Source organism: Hyaena hyaena, unplaced genomic scaffold (assembly GCF_003009895.1).
Source record: "Hyaena hyaena isolate Hyena2069 unplaced genomic scaffold, ASM300989v1 scaffold_2004, whole genome shotgun sequence".
Lineage (NCBI taxonomy): Eukaryota > Metazoa > Chordata > Mammalia > Carnivora > Hyaenidae > Hyaena > Hyaena hyaena.
The window spans coordinates 31,133-47,824 of NW_024082634.1; the positions used below are offsets into that span (position 1 = coordinate 31,133).

Here is a 16,692-nt window from a genome sequence, read left to right on the forward strand (position 1 = left end):
GGTCTGGCGGCAGAGGGAGCAGCATGACCAGAACCCGGGGCTGAGGAGAGCAGGACACATCCGGGAACCCAGGCGAGCACGTGGGGGGACGTGTGTCCCTGAGACCAGAACCGGGCACAGGAGCCCCGAGCCCTGAGCCCCGCAGGCAGCGGCTGGGGAGCCTCCCTCAGGTGCCACAGACCACTGACTCACCCCTACTCGCTTTCCTGAAAACCTCCCAGGACACACAAGGACTGAGGAATGGGGGAGGGGAGAGGTATGCAGGGGGGCTGCCTGGACCAGCAGGGGTGAGGGGTGCAGAGGAGCTGGATAAGACACTGAAAGGCAGAAGCAAGTTGGATGCACCTGCCAGCCTCCAGGATGGGGTACAGGGGGCAGGTGGTGACATAAACATGGGGGACAGAACCCGGAACCCTCACCAGGGGGACCTGAGCCCCGGGAGTCCCCTCCCCTCAGGCAGGAACACTCACCGTGGACACACACTTCCCCGAGGTCCCGGGTGGCACTTTTCTGGTCCACCGGGATGCTGACCACACAGGTGACCCTGGGGCTGGGCTGGCTCAGGGGCAGGTTCAGAGCCAGGGTCCAGGGGTTGGGGGCCGGTCCTGGGGCCCCTCTCTGCTCCAGCTCCCTGGGGAGGCCCTTGCTCTCCCAGGACACGTTCATGGCCCCTGTGGCTCCCGGGGTGTGGCACTCCAGGGTGACGTTGCACCAGTCTCGTGTGAGGGACAGGATCTCAGCCAGGACCTGGGGACGGGGCACGGGCTCTGGGGCAGGAGGGACAAAGGACAGGATGTTCGTGAGTGGAGAGCATCACACTCCTGCTTCCTCGTGCGGAATCTCACTGACGCCCTGGCTCCTCCCCGGAGGATGGTGAGTCCATTTTACAGATGACACAGAACTGACTCAAATATACAGCAAGTGACAATATGGACAGGAATATGGGTGCCTGGGGGGCTCAGTCAGTTATGCATCTGACTGCAGCGCAGGTCATGACCTCATGGTTCGTGGGTTCAAGCCCTAATTCGGGTCTGTGCTCATAGCTCAGAGCCTGGAGCCTGCCTCAGATTCTGTATCTCCCTCTCTCTCTGACCCTCCCCTGCTCATGGGCCTCTCTCTCTCTCTCTCTCTCTCCTTCTCTCTCTGACCCTCCCCTGTTCATGGGCCTCTCTCTCTCTCTCCTTCTCTCTCTCTCTCACTCCTTCTCTCTCTCCCTCTCAGAAATAAATAAAACTTTAAAAAACAACTTTTAACGACAGGAGATACTGAGTGAAGCCCCAGGTGATTTCACTAGACTGAGCACATCTCAAAATGTCTCTGGAGAAGATACATACTAGACTCCTCCTACCAGAACCCGATTCTTCTAAGAAAGTGGGATTTCCCCTAAAAGAAAAAGAAGACAAGGGGCGTCTTATGGGCACAATGAAGCATCTTACTTTGGCTCGGGTCATGATCTCGCACGTCGTGAGCTCAAGCCCCACGTCGGGCTCTGTGCTGACTGCTCACATCCTGGATCCTGCTTCAGATTCTGTCTCCTCCTCTCTGCCCTTCCTCTGCTCATGCTCTTTCTGTCTGTCTGTCTCTCAAAACTACATAAACATTAAAAATAAAAACACATTTTTGAAGACCGAGAACGGTACGGAAGGATCTGTCCTGTTCATGCCTGGGCTCCCTCCTCCTCTGCTCGAATGGTGGCCGGGACCGCACGGCCCGAGGTGCACAACTTCCACCTGGCAGCTCTGGTGCCCCGAGAACGGTCCCCGGCCCCCAGCAGAGAGGCCACTGTGGGAAACGCAGTGGGGACCCAAGGAATGGACACCCTGAGCTCATTTAGAACGTGCATAAACTTGCCGTCCACGTGGAAGACAAGAGACAAACTGACGGGCAGTGTGGGGACCTCAGGGACCTGAGGCTGCAGGAGCCGCTCTCCCTGGAGCAGGATGTCTCCCCCCACAGAGGGGTCAGAGACAGAGACAGAGGGAGATGCTGACTGCGCGTCTGAGGAAGGGCCGCCCTGTGAACGTCTCCTGCGTCCCTGGATGTTGAGAGTGCACGTGGGGAGTCTGGGAGTGGGGGTGGCTTCGGGCTGGTGCAGAGGAGGAGGGACAGGGCAGGGAGGACCCCGCATGGGTTGTGTTTGAGATTGGTGATCAGTGTCCCCAAAGATGACCACGTGCTAACCGTCAGAGCCTGTAGGTGTTTTAGGGTCCATGTGGAGGGGGAACTGAGGCCGTGAAACAGCTGACCCTAAACTAGGGAAGGTCTGAATAACCAGACATGAGCGGTGGGATCGCAGGGTCCTCACACATGGATGGAGGAGGGCAGGAGGGGGGAGGGATGCAGGACCAGAAGGATTTAGGTCTCGACACCCGGCTTTGCAGGTGGAGGAGGGAACCACCTGTCAAGGAACGTGGCCACCACTACAAGGTTGGACAGGAAAGATGTGGATCCTTCCCTGTAGCCTCCAGAAGGGAGCACAGCCCTGCAGACACCTGACCTTCATCGTGGTGGCCCCGGGTCTGACCCTGACCCACACACAGGTGCACACGAGGTTGGGGCCGCACTAAAACACCTGGTGGGTCCATCTGTGACAGCAGCAACAGCCGCCACCACACCACTTAAGGACACATGTCCCGTGAGCACAGTAAGGGTTCCCACAAACCCCCACCTCCCCACATGTCCCTTTTCTGTCCTGAAGCACCGAGGGATCCACCTCTGCTGGGAGTCTCAGCCCCGCCTCCACTCGTGCTGAACACGCTGCTTCTGATTTCAGGGGAGAAGCAGAGGCTGAAGTCTGGGGTCTGGAAGGGGTCCTGCAAGGGGGCCATGGACACTCCCAGGGACCAAAGCAGGGGGTAAGCCTGTCCTGGGGGAGGGGCCACCACGTACCGTAGACACTGAGGTGGAAATACTGGGCATTTTCTATCCCTGTGCTGAAGGAGCATCGAGCCCGATACCACCCACTGTCCTCGAGGGTCAGCTTGTCAATCCTCAGGGTCGTAGTGTGGTGCACATGAAGCCTCTCCTTGAACTTGTCCTTGGAGGTGACCCATTCTGGAACATCCACCCCAGGAGACACATGCAGGAGGACTATGTAGTTTGACTCGTTTTTAACGGCCCAAGAAATCTTCTCCAGCTTGGCTTCAGGAGGTACTTCTGGACGTCTGGTCACATGAAACACCACAGAACCTCCTTGAGTTCCCTTCAGGGAAACTCGGTTTCTGGAATCCTCCACTCCAGATCCATGGGCCCCAGAGCTCCTGACCGCAGTGCTGAAGGCGCCTAGGATATTGGAAACACAAAGTGTGAGTGTGTTTCATTAAGAAAGAGGAGAAAACCATAGACCCCATCGTGGTAATGAACTCCACCCGGTGGATCCCTGGACTCCGGGGGGCGGGACAGAGCGCGAACCTGGGGCGAGGCTGGAATCAGTCCTGGTCCTGGTGGGGCGTCCCCTTGAACACGGTCCTGAACTGCCCACCCGAGTGTCCACACCTCCTTACGCTGAAAGGCTGAGCATGATGACATCTCAGAAGAAAAGCACTGAGCACATTTGGGTCAATGCCAAGTGCACAAGTGTAGGAGTAGCTTCCTATGTGGCTGCAGAGGCCCCAAACCCACACACAGTGGGAACCCTGGCCCTGCAGTGGGGGCTGCGCCCTTTGACTTGGTTGAGGAGCAGAGTTCAGCTACAGTGACAGCAGGTCTCACAGGAGTATGACTTCCATCTTGATCACAGCCTGTCTCTCACTGTTGGGATGAGCATGCTGCCATGTTGGGGCTGAGCTGTGGGGATGCCCATGAGGCCAAGATGGAGGTCTCTGGACGTCAGACCAGCCCCAGGAACTGCTCCCCTTCCCCAGTGCAGGGGTGAGGAGAACCACACCCTCCCAGTTGGCCTTGAGCTCCCTCAGCTCCACACAGACATGGATTTCATCTCAGAGGCTCTGGGACTCAGCCCCCAGGGTAGCCACCCCAGGTCCTGACCTGTCTGGAAGCCCATGGTGAGTTTCAGGGACTCCAGGGGATGGCAGTGAACACAGCAGCAGCAGGTGACAGTGACGGCACTGACAGAGATGAGTCTCGTCCCCTTCTGAGCAGGCCTGAGTCAGAGTCCGTAAGGCTGCATGACAGGCCTTCACCCCAGTCCCTCTGACCTCCCACATGGGACGGGGGCTCCCACCATGGGCCCAGCAGCCCTTCGCCCTCAGGCCACAGGCCCTCAGCTCCTGCATCAGGGGGAAGGTGGTCACACCGTCCCTGCCCCAGGCCGGCCAGGAGAGTGACAGGGACTCAGTCCTCAGCCCCCTGCCGGCCCCTCCTCCGTCCCTTCCCTCCAGAGGTCACCATCCTCTGACCCCCAGTGCAGGACGAGGTCGGGGCAGACACGTGCCCTGGGTGCAGGACCCCCCCCCGACACGGCACAGACCAGGTGCATGGAGACGGCAGGGGACACGGCCCCCAGGTCCCTCTAAGCAAGTCAGGACACGAATGCCCCGGGTCCCCACGACACGGCTCTCCATCCCTCCCATCAGACACTGTCCAGAAACTTGATTTTGGATCTCAGCCCCCGGGACTGTGAGACAACAGCTTGATGTGGTTCAAGTCATCAGGTGTATGAGATCCTGTTCCCACAGCCCCAGGAATCCGATGCAGCAGCCCAGGGGCTGTGACCAGCACGTGTGACCCTGTGAGGGCTCCTGGGACCCAAGTGAGGCTTCACCACAGCCAAACGCTCATTGTCCTCTTTGCCCTCTGCCCTGAGCTGGAAACCGCAGGCCCCACACATGCCCTCCAACAGAGGTGGTGTCAGGTCCTCCCCACAGACATCAGATCCACAGGAGCCCCCCTCCCTGCCCCGCACAGCGGCCTCCCACCCAGGGACCAGGGCCACTCACTGAGGAGGAGGCTGGTGAATCCCAGGAGCCAGGGGGCCCAGCACAGGCGCAGGGCCTCTGGATGGGTTCCCATCACAGGCTGCCTCCCTCCAGGCTTGCTCTGGGCTTACTCAGCAGGGGAAGAAACATCCAGAAGGCAGAGGCAAGAGAGGGGGAAAGCTTCACCCAAAGCCGCTCTTAGTTCCTCCCACCCCAGGGGCAGAGCTAACTGTTGAGAACAAGCTGGCTGGTCTAGGGAAAGACATTCAGATGCTTCCTCTTACCTCCACCCCTGCACTGGGACTCAGAGAATGATGACAGATGAATGTATGAACAACCCCCCAACCACCGCAATGAGACCCAGGGTGGGAGGGGACCCGTCCTGAAGGCCCCACCAGCCTGGTGACCTCAGCTCCTCAGCCGGCACCCAGCGAGCCCCCTTCCCTGTGTCCCTGGCCTCACACTCAGCCCTGCAGCCCTGCTCCCCAGGGACAGCTGATGGCCAGGGGCAGAGTCACACTAACCACTGTACCAAGGACTTGGGCCCCCCTCCCCTCATGCTTTGGGCCTGTCCTCTGTTTTTAAATCATTTAACAAGTCAAATTTCCCTTCTGCTTTTCTCTGTAATTCAACAGTGTGGCCTCCAGCAAGTCACCACATCCAGTCTGGGACCCTGACCTGCTCTCCCACCTCAGACAGGAGAGCACCATCACTGCCTTCTTCACCGGCTCCCGTCCCATAACATGGATGGTCCTTCAGACCGCTCAGTCCCTGAGCCTCGTGGGTAGAAACTCCTGGATAGAGTCCACATCTGGGCAGCTCACCACTGGTCACTCCAGCATGATGGGGAGCAGGTCGGCCATACCCCTGTCTCCATCCCTACACCCCTGGGGAGCACTCGCTGGGGAGGAGTGTTCACTCAGGAACCCCAGGCGGGGGGTTGAGGCCCAGGGTCTGGGACGGAGCCCCCAGCAGCTGCAGATCAGGGACATGGGAGGGGCAGCCACCGCACACTCCATGCTGGCACCACACCAGGGACATTTTCACCCTCCAGATACAGATCTCCATCTCCTCCTGTGTCCTGGGCAGCAAGAGAGTTAATGTCACTGACCACAGTGTGTCGAGGTTTCTGTGGTTCACAGGCACAGTCCCTGTGAGAGGCCATTTCATGGATGAGGAAAGTCAGGGCCCATTTAGGGAACTTGATGAGCCCATGGTCCTGAAGCCAGGATGTGGAGAACCAGGCCCACATCTCAGGCTCTTAGGCCACAGATATTTCCAAATCTAAGTCCCTCCTGATCTTGAGAAGCAACACTGGAGGGGGAGGGAGGCCAACTGGATCCAGGGAAACCTCTCTCCTTTCTCACACCCCCAAGCAGAGGAAACAGGCCAGCGGTTGCAGCTCTGTGGGCTCTGAGGTCCACAGAGGCCTTGCTGACCACAGCCTCCCTCCTCCCATGCACTTCCTGGGTCACACACCTCCAACCCTGCTCAGGGTGGGGCTTGCTTCTCCCCCACCTTAAGAAAATTCAAAAAGAGGTATACTGACTGTGGAGGATGAAATAAAACCAACTTGTACACATGTGACATGGTTTTCTATGTAAAAAATCCAGAGAATAGACACAACAAGAAGCAGAAGTACTCTTCATCTGATGAAGACTGATAGCACAGTTGCAGGGAACAAGGTTCCTACATGACACTCAATTACTCACTTTCACACCAGCAATGAAGAAGTGGATTTGAAACTGAAAACACAGTACCGTTTATTCTGACAACCAAAAAGTGAACTGTTTAGGCCTAAATTGAACAAAATATTCAAAGATCATTATGAGGAAAACTACAAGACTCTCATAAGCAAAATCAGAGAACTCTAAATACATGCAGAGATAGACCATATTCATGGATAAGAAGGCTCATTATTATCTAGATATTCATTCTTCCCAACATGATCAGTCCATTAGCTCAAAAACAATCTACATCCCAGCAGGTAATGGTGTAGATATTGATCACGTGATTCTACAGTTTGCATGGAAAGAAAATGACTCAGAGGAGCCCACACCATGTTGCTGAAGAGTGAAGGTGGACGGCCCACATCCGCCTCTCCCTCAAGACCTCCTATAAAGTTACAATCATCAAGACAGTACAGATTTGGGGAGAGATGAGCCAAGAGCCAAATAGATCCTGCAACAGAAGAGAGCCCAGAAATAGACCCACATATAGATGGTGAACTGATTTTTGACAAGGAACAAAGGCAGTACCATAGACAGAAGACAGTCTCTTCAACAAATGATGCCGGAACAATCAGACAGACATCACGTGCAGGGAGGAGGAGGAGGAGGAGGAGGAGAAGAAGAAGAAGAAGAAGAAGAAGAAGAAGAAGAAGAAGAAGAAGAAGAAGAAGAAGAAGAACCCAGACACAGAGCTCACAACCTTCACAGAAAATAAATATGCGGATCAGTGACCTCCACATAAATGAAGATTTGGGAAACTCCTACAGGACAACATAGGAGAAATCTAGATGTTCTTGGGACTCGCAAATATGTTTCCGAAAGACACGAATGGCTGAATTCATGGACAAAAGATGAGATAAGCAGGAATTCAGTGAAAATGAAACACTTCTGTTCTGCAAAGACAATCACAGGAAGGCAAAGACAAACCACAGACTGGGAGAAAAACATCTGCAAAAGGCATATCTGATAAGGAAGTGTTAGCTAACATATATAAAGAATTCTGAAAATTTAACAATAAGGAAACCAACAACCCAATCAAGAAAGAGGCCCAAGGCGCTAACACACATCTCACCAAAGAGGATACAGAGATGGGAGAGAAGCACAGGAAAGATGCCCCACATCACATGTCCTCAGGGACATGGAAACGGAGGCAATGAGACACCCCTGCAGCTGTTAGGATGACCGCAGTCTGAGCACCGCACCCCCCAGTGCTGGGGAGGAGGCGCCGCCCCAGGAACTCTCACTCCTGCAGCAGGGACGCAACACGGCATCGCCACTTTGGAACATGGCCTGGTGGTTTCTTAAAAACCTCAACATGTTCCTACCATACAATCCAGCAACCTCCCTCCTGGATAATTTCCAAAGAAGTTGAAGACCTAGTTCACACTAAAACCTACATCTAGTTGTATTTAACAACTTCCTTCATAATTGCCAAGACTTGAAAGAACCAAGTGATCCTGCACTCGATGAATAAATAAAATGGTCAAACCAGACAAAGGAACATCACCAGCTGTAAATAGAAACAAGCTGTCAAATCACAAAAAGACTCCCAGGGAACTTACATGCATGTTACCACATGAAAGACGGCAATGTGAAGAGTACACATCATTGCAATTACGTGATATTCTGGAAAAGGCAAAGTAATTTGTTATGTTTATTTACATCTTTTGAGAAAGAGAGCACCCAGTGGAGAGGCAGAGGGAGAGACAGAGAGGTTGAGAGAGAGAGAGAGAGAGAGAGAGAGAATGCCAAGCAGTCTCAGGGCTGCCAGCACAGAATCCAATGCAGGGCTTGAACCCGTGACCTGTGTGATCATGACCTGAGCAAAAATCAAGAGTCAGACACTTATCTCACAGAACCACCCAGGCGCCCCAAAAGGCAAAGTTGTGGAAATAGTAAAAACATCACCATTTTCCCAGGGTTGGGGGAGGAGTCATGAGCACGGGAAACGCAGGATTTTAGGGCAGTGAAAATACCCTGGGTGATACTATAATGGTAGAAACATGTCTTTTACCTTTGTCTGAACTCACAGAACACAGAGTGGCTGACAGGCAGGGAGGAGGCCTCGGGCCAACTGAGCCCACAGTCAAGAGAAACTTTGGCAAGTCCTTCTGGGCCAAGTCCATCTCAGTCATGATGAGGGATCGTTCACACTAGACAAACAGGTGGCACAGGGCCATTTTGGCCTTTTTTGCTTTAAAGAACACCTCGCACTGTTTCACGTGGTTCCCAAGACACCCCCCACCTATAGGTCAGCCCCTGTCTTTGCACCTGGGTCCCCAAGAGTCCGTCCCCAGCTGTGCCTCTAGTTGTCAGTATCTGGAAGGAAGGCAGGTCTTTCAGGGGATCCTTGAAGCGTTGTTACCAGGGGTTGTCAAGGATGATCCACAGCTTTCTGGCCTCTCCTCCAGGTGGCTGTCTGGCAGACTCAAGCCTGAGGAAGGGGCTAGGCCCTCCTGACTTAGAAAGTGCTAGCAGCCTGTGCAGACGGGGGAAATCCTGACAACTTCTGAGACCCCACCTCAGGGACTGTAGAGGCCCCAGTTCTACATGCTGACAAGATGCCCAGGTGCCCCTCCTCATCCCACTTCCCACTGGAAGGTGTGTTTCAACTGCAAATACCCAAGATCATGTAGAAATTGCTGATCGGTACACCCCATGCAGCCCTACAATATCCCACATTCCAGAACTAGACCAAGACACTCTGAGATGAAAACAGTCTATGGCACACGTCTTCAGGAGCCTCTTCCTGGGTACCTGACACTTGTGCTGGGAAGAGAACCACGTGTCACTGTTGATGTTGACCTTGACCACTGCCCCAGGCAGTGCCTGTCAGCAATGTGTTGTGACTCCTTTGAGTTCCCACCTCCAATTCTACGGGAATGGCCTCAGGTGAGTAACAGGTTAGGAGACAGAAGCATCCCTCAGGTGTCATATTCCTGTGTGTGTGAAGGATACAGGGGACAGGACACACCTCAGGGGACTGACACCATTACCTAGGGAGTGGTCAACAGAAGAGTCTGGACAATGTGAGGGACACGTGAGGACTTTCCATAGAGCTTAGCCCAGGGGCAGGTCAGGTAGATGGGAAGGTGTTGAAGGGCCACGGGACACAGTGGATCGGGGTGGGGGAGGAGGCAGGAAGTGAGACCTGGAAAGAGAGTCTGAGGCAGGAGTAGAAAGGAGGCTGTACTCCAGAGGCTGCCCCAGAGGCTCATGGGAGAGTAGTGCCTTCTTGTCAAGAGCATGTGGGCAGGTGTTTGTTGCTTGTTGCACATTTCCGAGGTTAGGATACATCTTAGAATTGATGTTACTTAGTGGCACATGAAACATTGATGTATCAAGATTATCGATACAAAGTAGCTTTGAGAAACACAGTAGCTACAATGAATTGTGAGAAAATGGATGGGTTCCCTTGAGAAGCAGGGCTGAGGATTCAAATGTGGAAGGGAGACTCTTTTTCTGGGCACATTTGCTCCAGTTTTAAACCGTATGTGTATAACGTGATATTTGTCATCAGGAGCTGTCTTCCAGCGAGACATGGAATGATTTATTTCCTCTGTGTCATTCATTTTTGACCATTTGTGGCAGCAGGGACACCTTGGTGCCTCAGTCGGTTAAGTATCAGGCTCTTGATACCCACACAAGACATGATCTCTCAGTTCCTGAGATCCAGCCTAGCATTGGGCTCTGATCACTGAAAGCATGGAGCCTGTTTGGAATTCTCTCTCCCTCTCTCTCTGCCCCTAGTTGCACCCACCTATGGACATGCTCACTCTCCCTGTCTCTCAAAATAAATAAATAAACATTTTAAACTAACCACATAAAATTTCAGTCAACAAACTTCAGACTACATGTTATAAGTAGGCTCACACCCCTCATGGCTGAGGTAGACACCACGTCCCCCCCAGATCAAAAGTGGCATCCACCACTGCTCAGCCAGCCAGGTGCCCCTAGACTTCCTCTTTAATATAGGATCTATTGGAGGCACCTGGTGGATCAGTCAGGTGGGCATTGGACTCCTGATCTCAGATTAGTTCACGATATCACGGGTTCATGGGTTCTAAACCTGCATTGGGTTCTGGGATTACAGCACTGAGCCTGCCTGGGATTCTGTCTCTTCCTCTCTCTGTCCCTCACCTGCTCTCTCTCTCTCTCTCTCTCTCTGACTCTTTCTCCCCCTCAAAATGAAGAAATAAACTTGAAAAAAATAATATAGTTACTCTTTGTTGAGCCCACAATGCTAGGCACCGATTCATGTGTTTTTTTCATTCACCCCATGAACAGGTTGAAGAGATCAGTCTGTTAGCATCCTATCTGGGCTCAGGAGAAATGTTACGTGAACAGAGGCAGGTGACTTGCCCAGGGTCCTTCAGCAGGAGGAGGAAGGTGGTCAGGGACTGCAGCTGTGCTCCAGGGGGTCCAGGTGAGATGGAGGTGCTCCTGGGAGAGACCAGGTGGGATGGGGGTGAACTAAGGGGACACCAGGTGGGATGGGGGTACTCCTGGTGGGGAGAGGGGTGGGCAGGCAGAAAGAGCTCTACAGTGTCACTAGACCACCCATCCTGCAACTCAGAGCCTCTCCACCTGACTGACAGGGATGACTGCACTCCGGAGAGAAACCTGGCTCAGAGAGGGGAGCAGGCAGGGATAGAAAGGCAACAGAGGCCTCACCAGGGAGTAGATTGTGCTGTTGACTGGGGCGTCTGTCCTCAGTCCTTCAAGGCAGGCTCCTTCCAGGGAGCAAAACCTTCTCTCAGGATCAGTTATTACCCCCAATGACCTGCCACTTAAGGGGACCATTGTGTCCCATCTCCTTCCCAGGAGATGTCACTTCTCAGCATCAGTCTCAAGGAGTGAGGCAGGAACCCCACTCTCGCCTCCAGGCTGTTTCACCCCAGAAACCTGGATCAGGACCTTGAGTCTCAGACTCAGGATCCTCAAGGGATCCCCCTTTCCCAGGTAACCCACCCAGCCCCCAGCCCCTGGTAACCTTCCCCCAGCCCCAGTAACAGTCCTGGACCTCCGATCCCCGCCCTCGTCCCCAGCCCACAACCCTTCTACACCAGGACCTCACCCCCCACCGCTCTCCAGGGCTCCTACCTTCCAGGTTTGGCTCCTGATCCCTGAGTCCTGGCTGCACATTTACGTCTACACTGCCGCCCCTGGGACCTGACACCCCTCCCAGTGTCGCTGGCGCTAATCTCCCCCTTCTGCCCTGTGGTGGGTCTGGGGTCAAAGGGAGAAGTTCTGCGGCCCCGCCCCCCTCAGCCCCACCTGAGGCCCCCAAGCCTCCCTGAGCATCCTCCCTCCCAGCCCTGAGCACAGGCACCACCGCCACCTGGCGGCCGAGGACAGAACTGCCGCTGGAGACTTCCTGCCCAGAAGCCCTCCACCATCAGCTCAGCTGCACACACAGGTCATGAGCGCCTACTGTGTGCAGCACAGGGGAGCAGCGACAGGAAGCTAAGTCCTTGTCCTAGAGCAGCGCCCAGGCTGGCGGGAGGTAGAAGCAGAAATCCGCTCAAGGAAGCCTGTGGGAGCCTCAGTGAGAGGGCCTCAGCGTTTTCGTTCAACAGGAAGGTGGCTCCAGGGAGGGGGACAGTGTGACCTGATGGGGGGCAGGCGGGTGCACAGGGACACCAGGAAGGGAGGGAGCCCGAGACACGGAAACTAATGTGGCTCCAGGCTGGGGCCGATCTCCGGTGGGAGGAGGGGCTGGGAGGCAGGTCAGATCTGCAGAGGGAGCAGGCAGGGGGGAGATCCCGCCTCCCAGTGGAGCCCCGCCCTCACCATGGGGAAGGGGGGCGGGGAGCAGGCACGGAGGGTCCCCTCCCCCCGCAGGGCCCTGCGCAGGGGGCCCCCCACCTTCTCCAGGAGCCCCTGCGGCTCCGCGGGTCTGCTCCTCACACCTGCTCTACAGACGCGCAGCACCTGCACCGGGACACGCGGGGAGCAGGGCCGGGGCCGCCGCGTGGGGGGAGCCACGGACGACAGACCACAGGCTCTGTGACGCCCTGTGTGACCCCCACCCGGGCCGCGTCAGCCGCCCCGTTGTGCTGCCTGCGGAGGTGGTCACGCCGGACAGAGACGGGCAGGGGCTTCAGCCCGGGGCCGGGACTCTGGGATTCCTGAGGACACCCGGGGACTCCTGGGGGCCGGGGCGGCCCGTCCTGACCCTGCTGCTCACGTTGGTGTTTCTCTAATTCTTTCACCTCTAGGTTTACACTGTGCCCTCTCGGTGTTATTCTCACAAGTGGGAAGGTGGTGAACAGAGAACACTGTGGACAACTTTAGAACACAAACCGTTCCCAGTAGTTCTGTGGTTCCCCTTGGGAATATTACAGACGTGAGTGATGAGAAACATGCTCTTAACTATTTACACTTCTTTCCTTTAATGTTTTTTATGTTCGTTTATTTATTTATTTGAGAAAGAGCATGGGGGGGAGGGGCAGAGAGACAGGGAGAGACAGAATCACAGGCAGGCTCTGCGCTGTCAGCACACAGAGCCCGATTAAAGTCTTGAACACACGAATCGTGAGATCATGACCTAACCTGAAACCGTGAGCCTGACAGTTAACAGCATGAGCCACACGGGCACCCCTACTCTTTACACTTCTTGCTACTCACTCTTCTTCTGTTTCTAGAACACCAGTGACTTAAACATGTGTAGCAGGTTTCTGACCCTCTTGTTTGACCTTTTTCTGAATTTCTACACTTATCCCTGAATATGAATCCTGAAAATCCCGTCATATTTGGGGTGGTGAGTCCTCTACACTCTGTGGATATATTATCTATGAGGAAGAAAATACGAAGGATTCGGGGGGCCCTGGGGGAACCGGAGGGGCAGCGGGCCGTCTTGTTCCAGAGCATGAAGGAGCCGGTGTCCCTCCCCAGGCTGCGGACGCGAGATGTGCACGTGCTTCCATTAGAGGCCGATCGTCCTGCTCCCCAGCCGCAGCTCCGGTGCCCCCCGGGCCCCAGGGCCCCCCCTCAAGGCAGCAGCAGGTTCACAGGGGGTGGGGAGCAGAGACACACCTCACCCAGGTGGATAAGTAGAGAGACGGGATGGGGTGGGGTGGGAGGGGAGGCAGCACACAGGCAGGGGTGAGGGGAGGGGGTGAGGGCTGACTTCGGAGGTTGGCTCCAGGGGTGGGCGTGGTTGAAAAGCCCAGGGGCTCACAGAGAATACACGGGAAGGAGAAGCAAGGCGGAGAGACTGGAAGGGACGCACAGGCCTGGGGGCCCAGCTCAGTGCTAAGCTTTGTCCTGTAAGAGGCCGTTTCCCAGAGCAGCTGACGATCAGACGCTAATTTCGCAGGAGGTTCATGGGACCTCTGCTCCTGGAGACAGGAATGAGAATTTCCTGATCACACACGCTGTGAAATCCAGATTAAAGCATTACCCATGATCCCGCGGGAGTAGGGAGTGTGAGTATCTCAGGAGGGATCTGTCCCCACATTTCCCACATTCCTCTGACCTGCGGGCCCCACCCCCGATGTGGAGGAGGGTCTCTCAGAACCCACCCCCCTGGGTCGCACTGAGAATCCCGATGCAGGTAAATTGGGTGCCCCTTAGTGGACACGGTGAGTGACAGCGGCCTGGGGGGCCGTGTTCTCCCTACCAGCCCCCCCCCACAGGGCAGCTCATGTACAAGCTGCTCCCTTCTGTTGAGCCCTATCTGGTCCCAGCAGTGGGACCCCATGGATGCACTGATGTGAGCTGTTGAGGGGGGACTGTGGGCCCCCAACCCAGACCCTCCCGGACGGTGGACTCCTTCCTTCCATGACCTGCTCATGAGCGCCTGCTGTGTGCCATCCCCTGGGCCAGGTGACAGGCAGGTACAGGAAGCTCCCAGCACAGGCTCGGCCCCCTCACTGTCTCAGGAGGAGACAGGCCCTGTGTGGTGCCCACAATGCAGAAGGGGAGCGGGGCTCTGGAGAAAAGAGCAGGTGGGGAGGTTCAGGACCTGGGAGTGTGGCTTCAGGGTCACACCAGGAGGTCAGGACAGGCATCACCAAGGACACCTCTGAGAACAGACTCAAGAAGGTGAGGAGTGACCCTGGACATCTGGGAACTGCCTGCCTGGGGGAGGTGATGGGAGTGTCATGGCCTCAGGGGGGACGTGGCTTGTCGTGTTCCAGGAGCCAGAGGTCAGGTGCCCAGAGCCTATGTGAGCCCAGAGAAGACAGGGAGGAGACTGAGATCAGAGAGGTGTCAGGGAGCCAGATCAGCTCCATCTGACCTAGAGACCCAGGATCCCGGGGCCAGAAGGGCCTCAGAGCTGCCCGGTGACCCACCACCTGCTGGGCAGGTGAGACACCAGGGGACAGGTGGGAGGCACGCCCCGGGCTCCGGGATAGAACTGGGCTCCTGAACTCCTTTCTCAGACCTGACTCTGAGCAGAGCTGCCCTGGCCTGGGCCGGAGGGAGGGCTGTGCTGTCCGCCCTGCAGTGTCCCTGAGGGACCAGTTCCCTGGGGCCCTGAGGGCGGGGCTGGGACACCTGACTGCGCACGGCCGCCGCTGCAGCATCTTCCACCAGGGACGATGTGCGCATAGGTTCTCCTGCAGGCCCTGAGCCTGTTGAAGCTGAGACTCAGGGAAGCCCCTGGCCCAGCGCCCTAACAGTGCCCACCTTGTGCACAGGACCCTTCCCAGCCTGGCTCCCAGGGTCTCAGTGTCTATCTCTGGTTGGGCCCTGGGAAGAGCCCTAGGGGCACCCAACCTATTTTCAGGGACTGTGGGGTGCAGAGAGGGGTGATGAGGAAGGGTGGACCCAGGGTGGCCTGGGCAGGAGCAGGGTGCACAGTAGGCTTGTCTGCTGGGCCCTTGCCTGTCCCTCTGGTGTTTGCTGCTGCAGGTCCCCAGGGGCTCATTGGGAGACAAGGAACTAGGCAGGGGGTAGGGGTGAGGGCAGAGCAGAGAGCAGGGAGGAGTGGGGGTGAGAAGCCTCACTTAACCTGCCAGAGACACTGATGCCATGGCCCCGCCCCCACTCACAGGGTGTGTCCCCCTCCAACTGCAGCAACCCCAGGGAGGGGAAACTGAGGCACCAGAGGAAAGGACCAGCTGCCAGGGACCCTCCTCTCCTGCCCCAATTCCTGGTGCATCTGGATGAGCCCTGGTGAAGCCTGACCCTCCCCCACTGCTCTGTGGACACACTGGGGGTGCAGGGAGGAGAGGGAGGCTGTTTCTACACACACCCCTTACCAGCACTGTAGGTCCAGGCTGAACCCACCAAGCACATACACCTGCTGGGAGGGCAGAGAGACCCAGACACCCTGCACCTCCCTGCTGGACAGCTGACCACAGGGACAGTCAGGACAGGGTGCTGCAGGAGGGGCTCAGCCTGAGTCTCTCCCACCCATGACCCTCAGGGGCTCCATCTCTCTCCTGCCCTCACCCCACTGGGTGTGCTTGGCCTCTGCGGCCTAAGGCCCCAGACCTGAAGAGTAGAGGTCAGTGGGAGTCCCCAGATAACCAGGGAAATAGGCTCAGAGTGACAGTTTGCTCATACTTACTGGCTGACCTGAGACCATGTATAGGGCAGTGATGAGCCTGAACGTGCTGCATGTCCAGATCATCCAATGTCCCAGGACCAGAAATTCCATAACTGGGGGTGGGTTGTCCCCAAGGCCTCAGGCTTTCCTCTTCAACTACATCCATCCCCTTCCCGGAGGCTGCTGATACATCAGCCTCTCAGGCTCCACGATGCTGGGAAGGGAACACCCACAGGCCAGCCCCACAAGTAGGCCCTGGGGACAAGGCAGTACCAGGGACTGGTCCAGGTTCAGCACCTGCAGGTTTGCAGACAGGAAGGAGGTTGGGGCCGTGCATGGGAGTAGGATGTGGGGTTCAGTGAGGACGTCGTGCAGAGAGAGAGAAGATTTCAGACACAACGGCTGCCCATGGTGTGGACGCCAGAACAGAGCGAATGAAGAAGCAAAGGAGCCTCCAGGTGTTTGGCTGAAGCGAGTGGATGGTGGGACCTGATCCAGGTGGAAATATGATCAGAGCTGAGGGAGGAGCTGGGGAGGGGCAGGGGGGCCCCTGGGAGGCACGAATTCCATTTCCTGCAGGTCC

At 56.2% G+C, this 16,692-nt stretch overlaps 1 protein-coding gene and 3 long non-coding RNA genes across 4 annotated transcripts in view; all 4 read right to left on the reverse strand.

Annotated features, from left to right (window-relative positions):
- LOC120227104 overlaps positions 1-3,988 on the reverse strand; it is an 8,748-nt gene extending 4,760 nt beyond the window's left edge. Inside the window, exons 1-3 of the long non-coding RNA XR_005527175.1 lie at positions 3,975-3,988; positions 2,890-2,968; positions 471-767 (exon numbers count right to left, since the gene is read on the reverse strand). This is a non-coding gene — a long non-coding RNA (uncharacterized LOC120227104). The remainder of the gene's footprint in view (positions 1-470; positions 768-2,889; positions 2,969-3,974) is intronic.
- The window catches only part of LOC120227102 (SLAM family member 8-like), a 102,053-nt gene that overhangs the window by 5,394 nt on the left and 79,967 nt on the right, over positions 1-16,692 (reverse strand). The gene's annotated exons all lie outside the window — the stretch shown is intronic.
- Positions 3,094-3,493, reverse strand: LOC120227107. Its single transcript, XR_005527178.1, has 2 exons — positions 3,412-3,493; positions 3,094-3,282 (listed from the first exon to the last, which is right to left on the reverse strand). It is a non-coding gene; the product is annotated as an uncharacterized LOC120227107 (long non-coding RNA).
- On the reverse strand, positions 10,862-11,356 carry LOC120227108. The gene is made up of 2 exons (XR_005527179.1): positions 11,282-11,356; positions 10,862-11,050 (listed from the first exon to the last, which is right to left on the reverse strand). It is a non-coding gene; the product is annotated as an uncharacterized LOC120227108 (long non-coding RNA).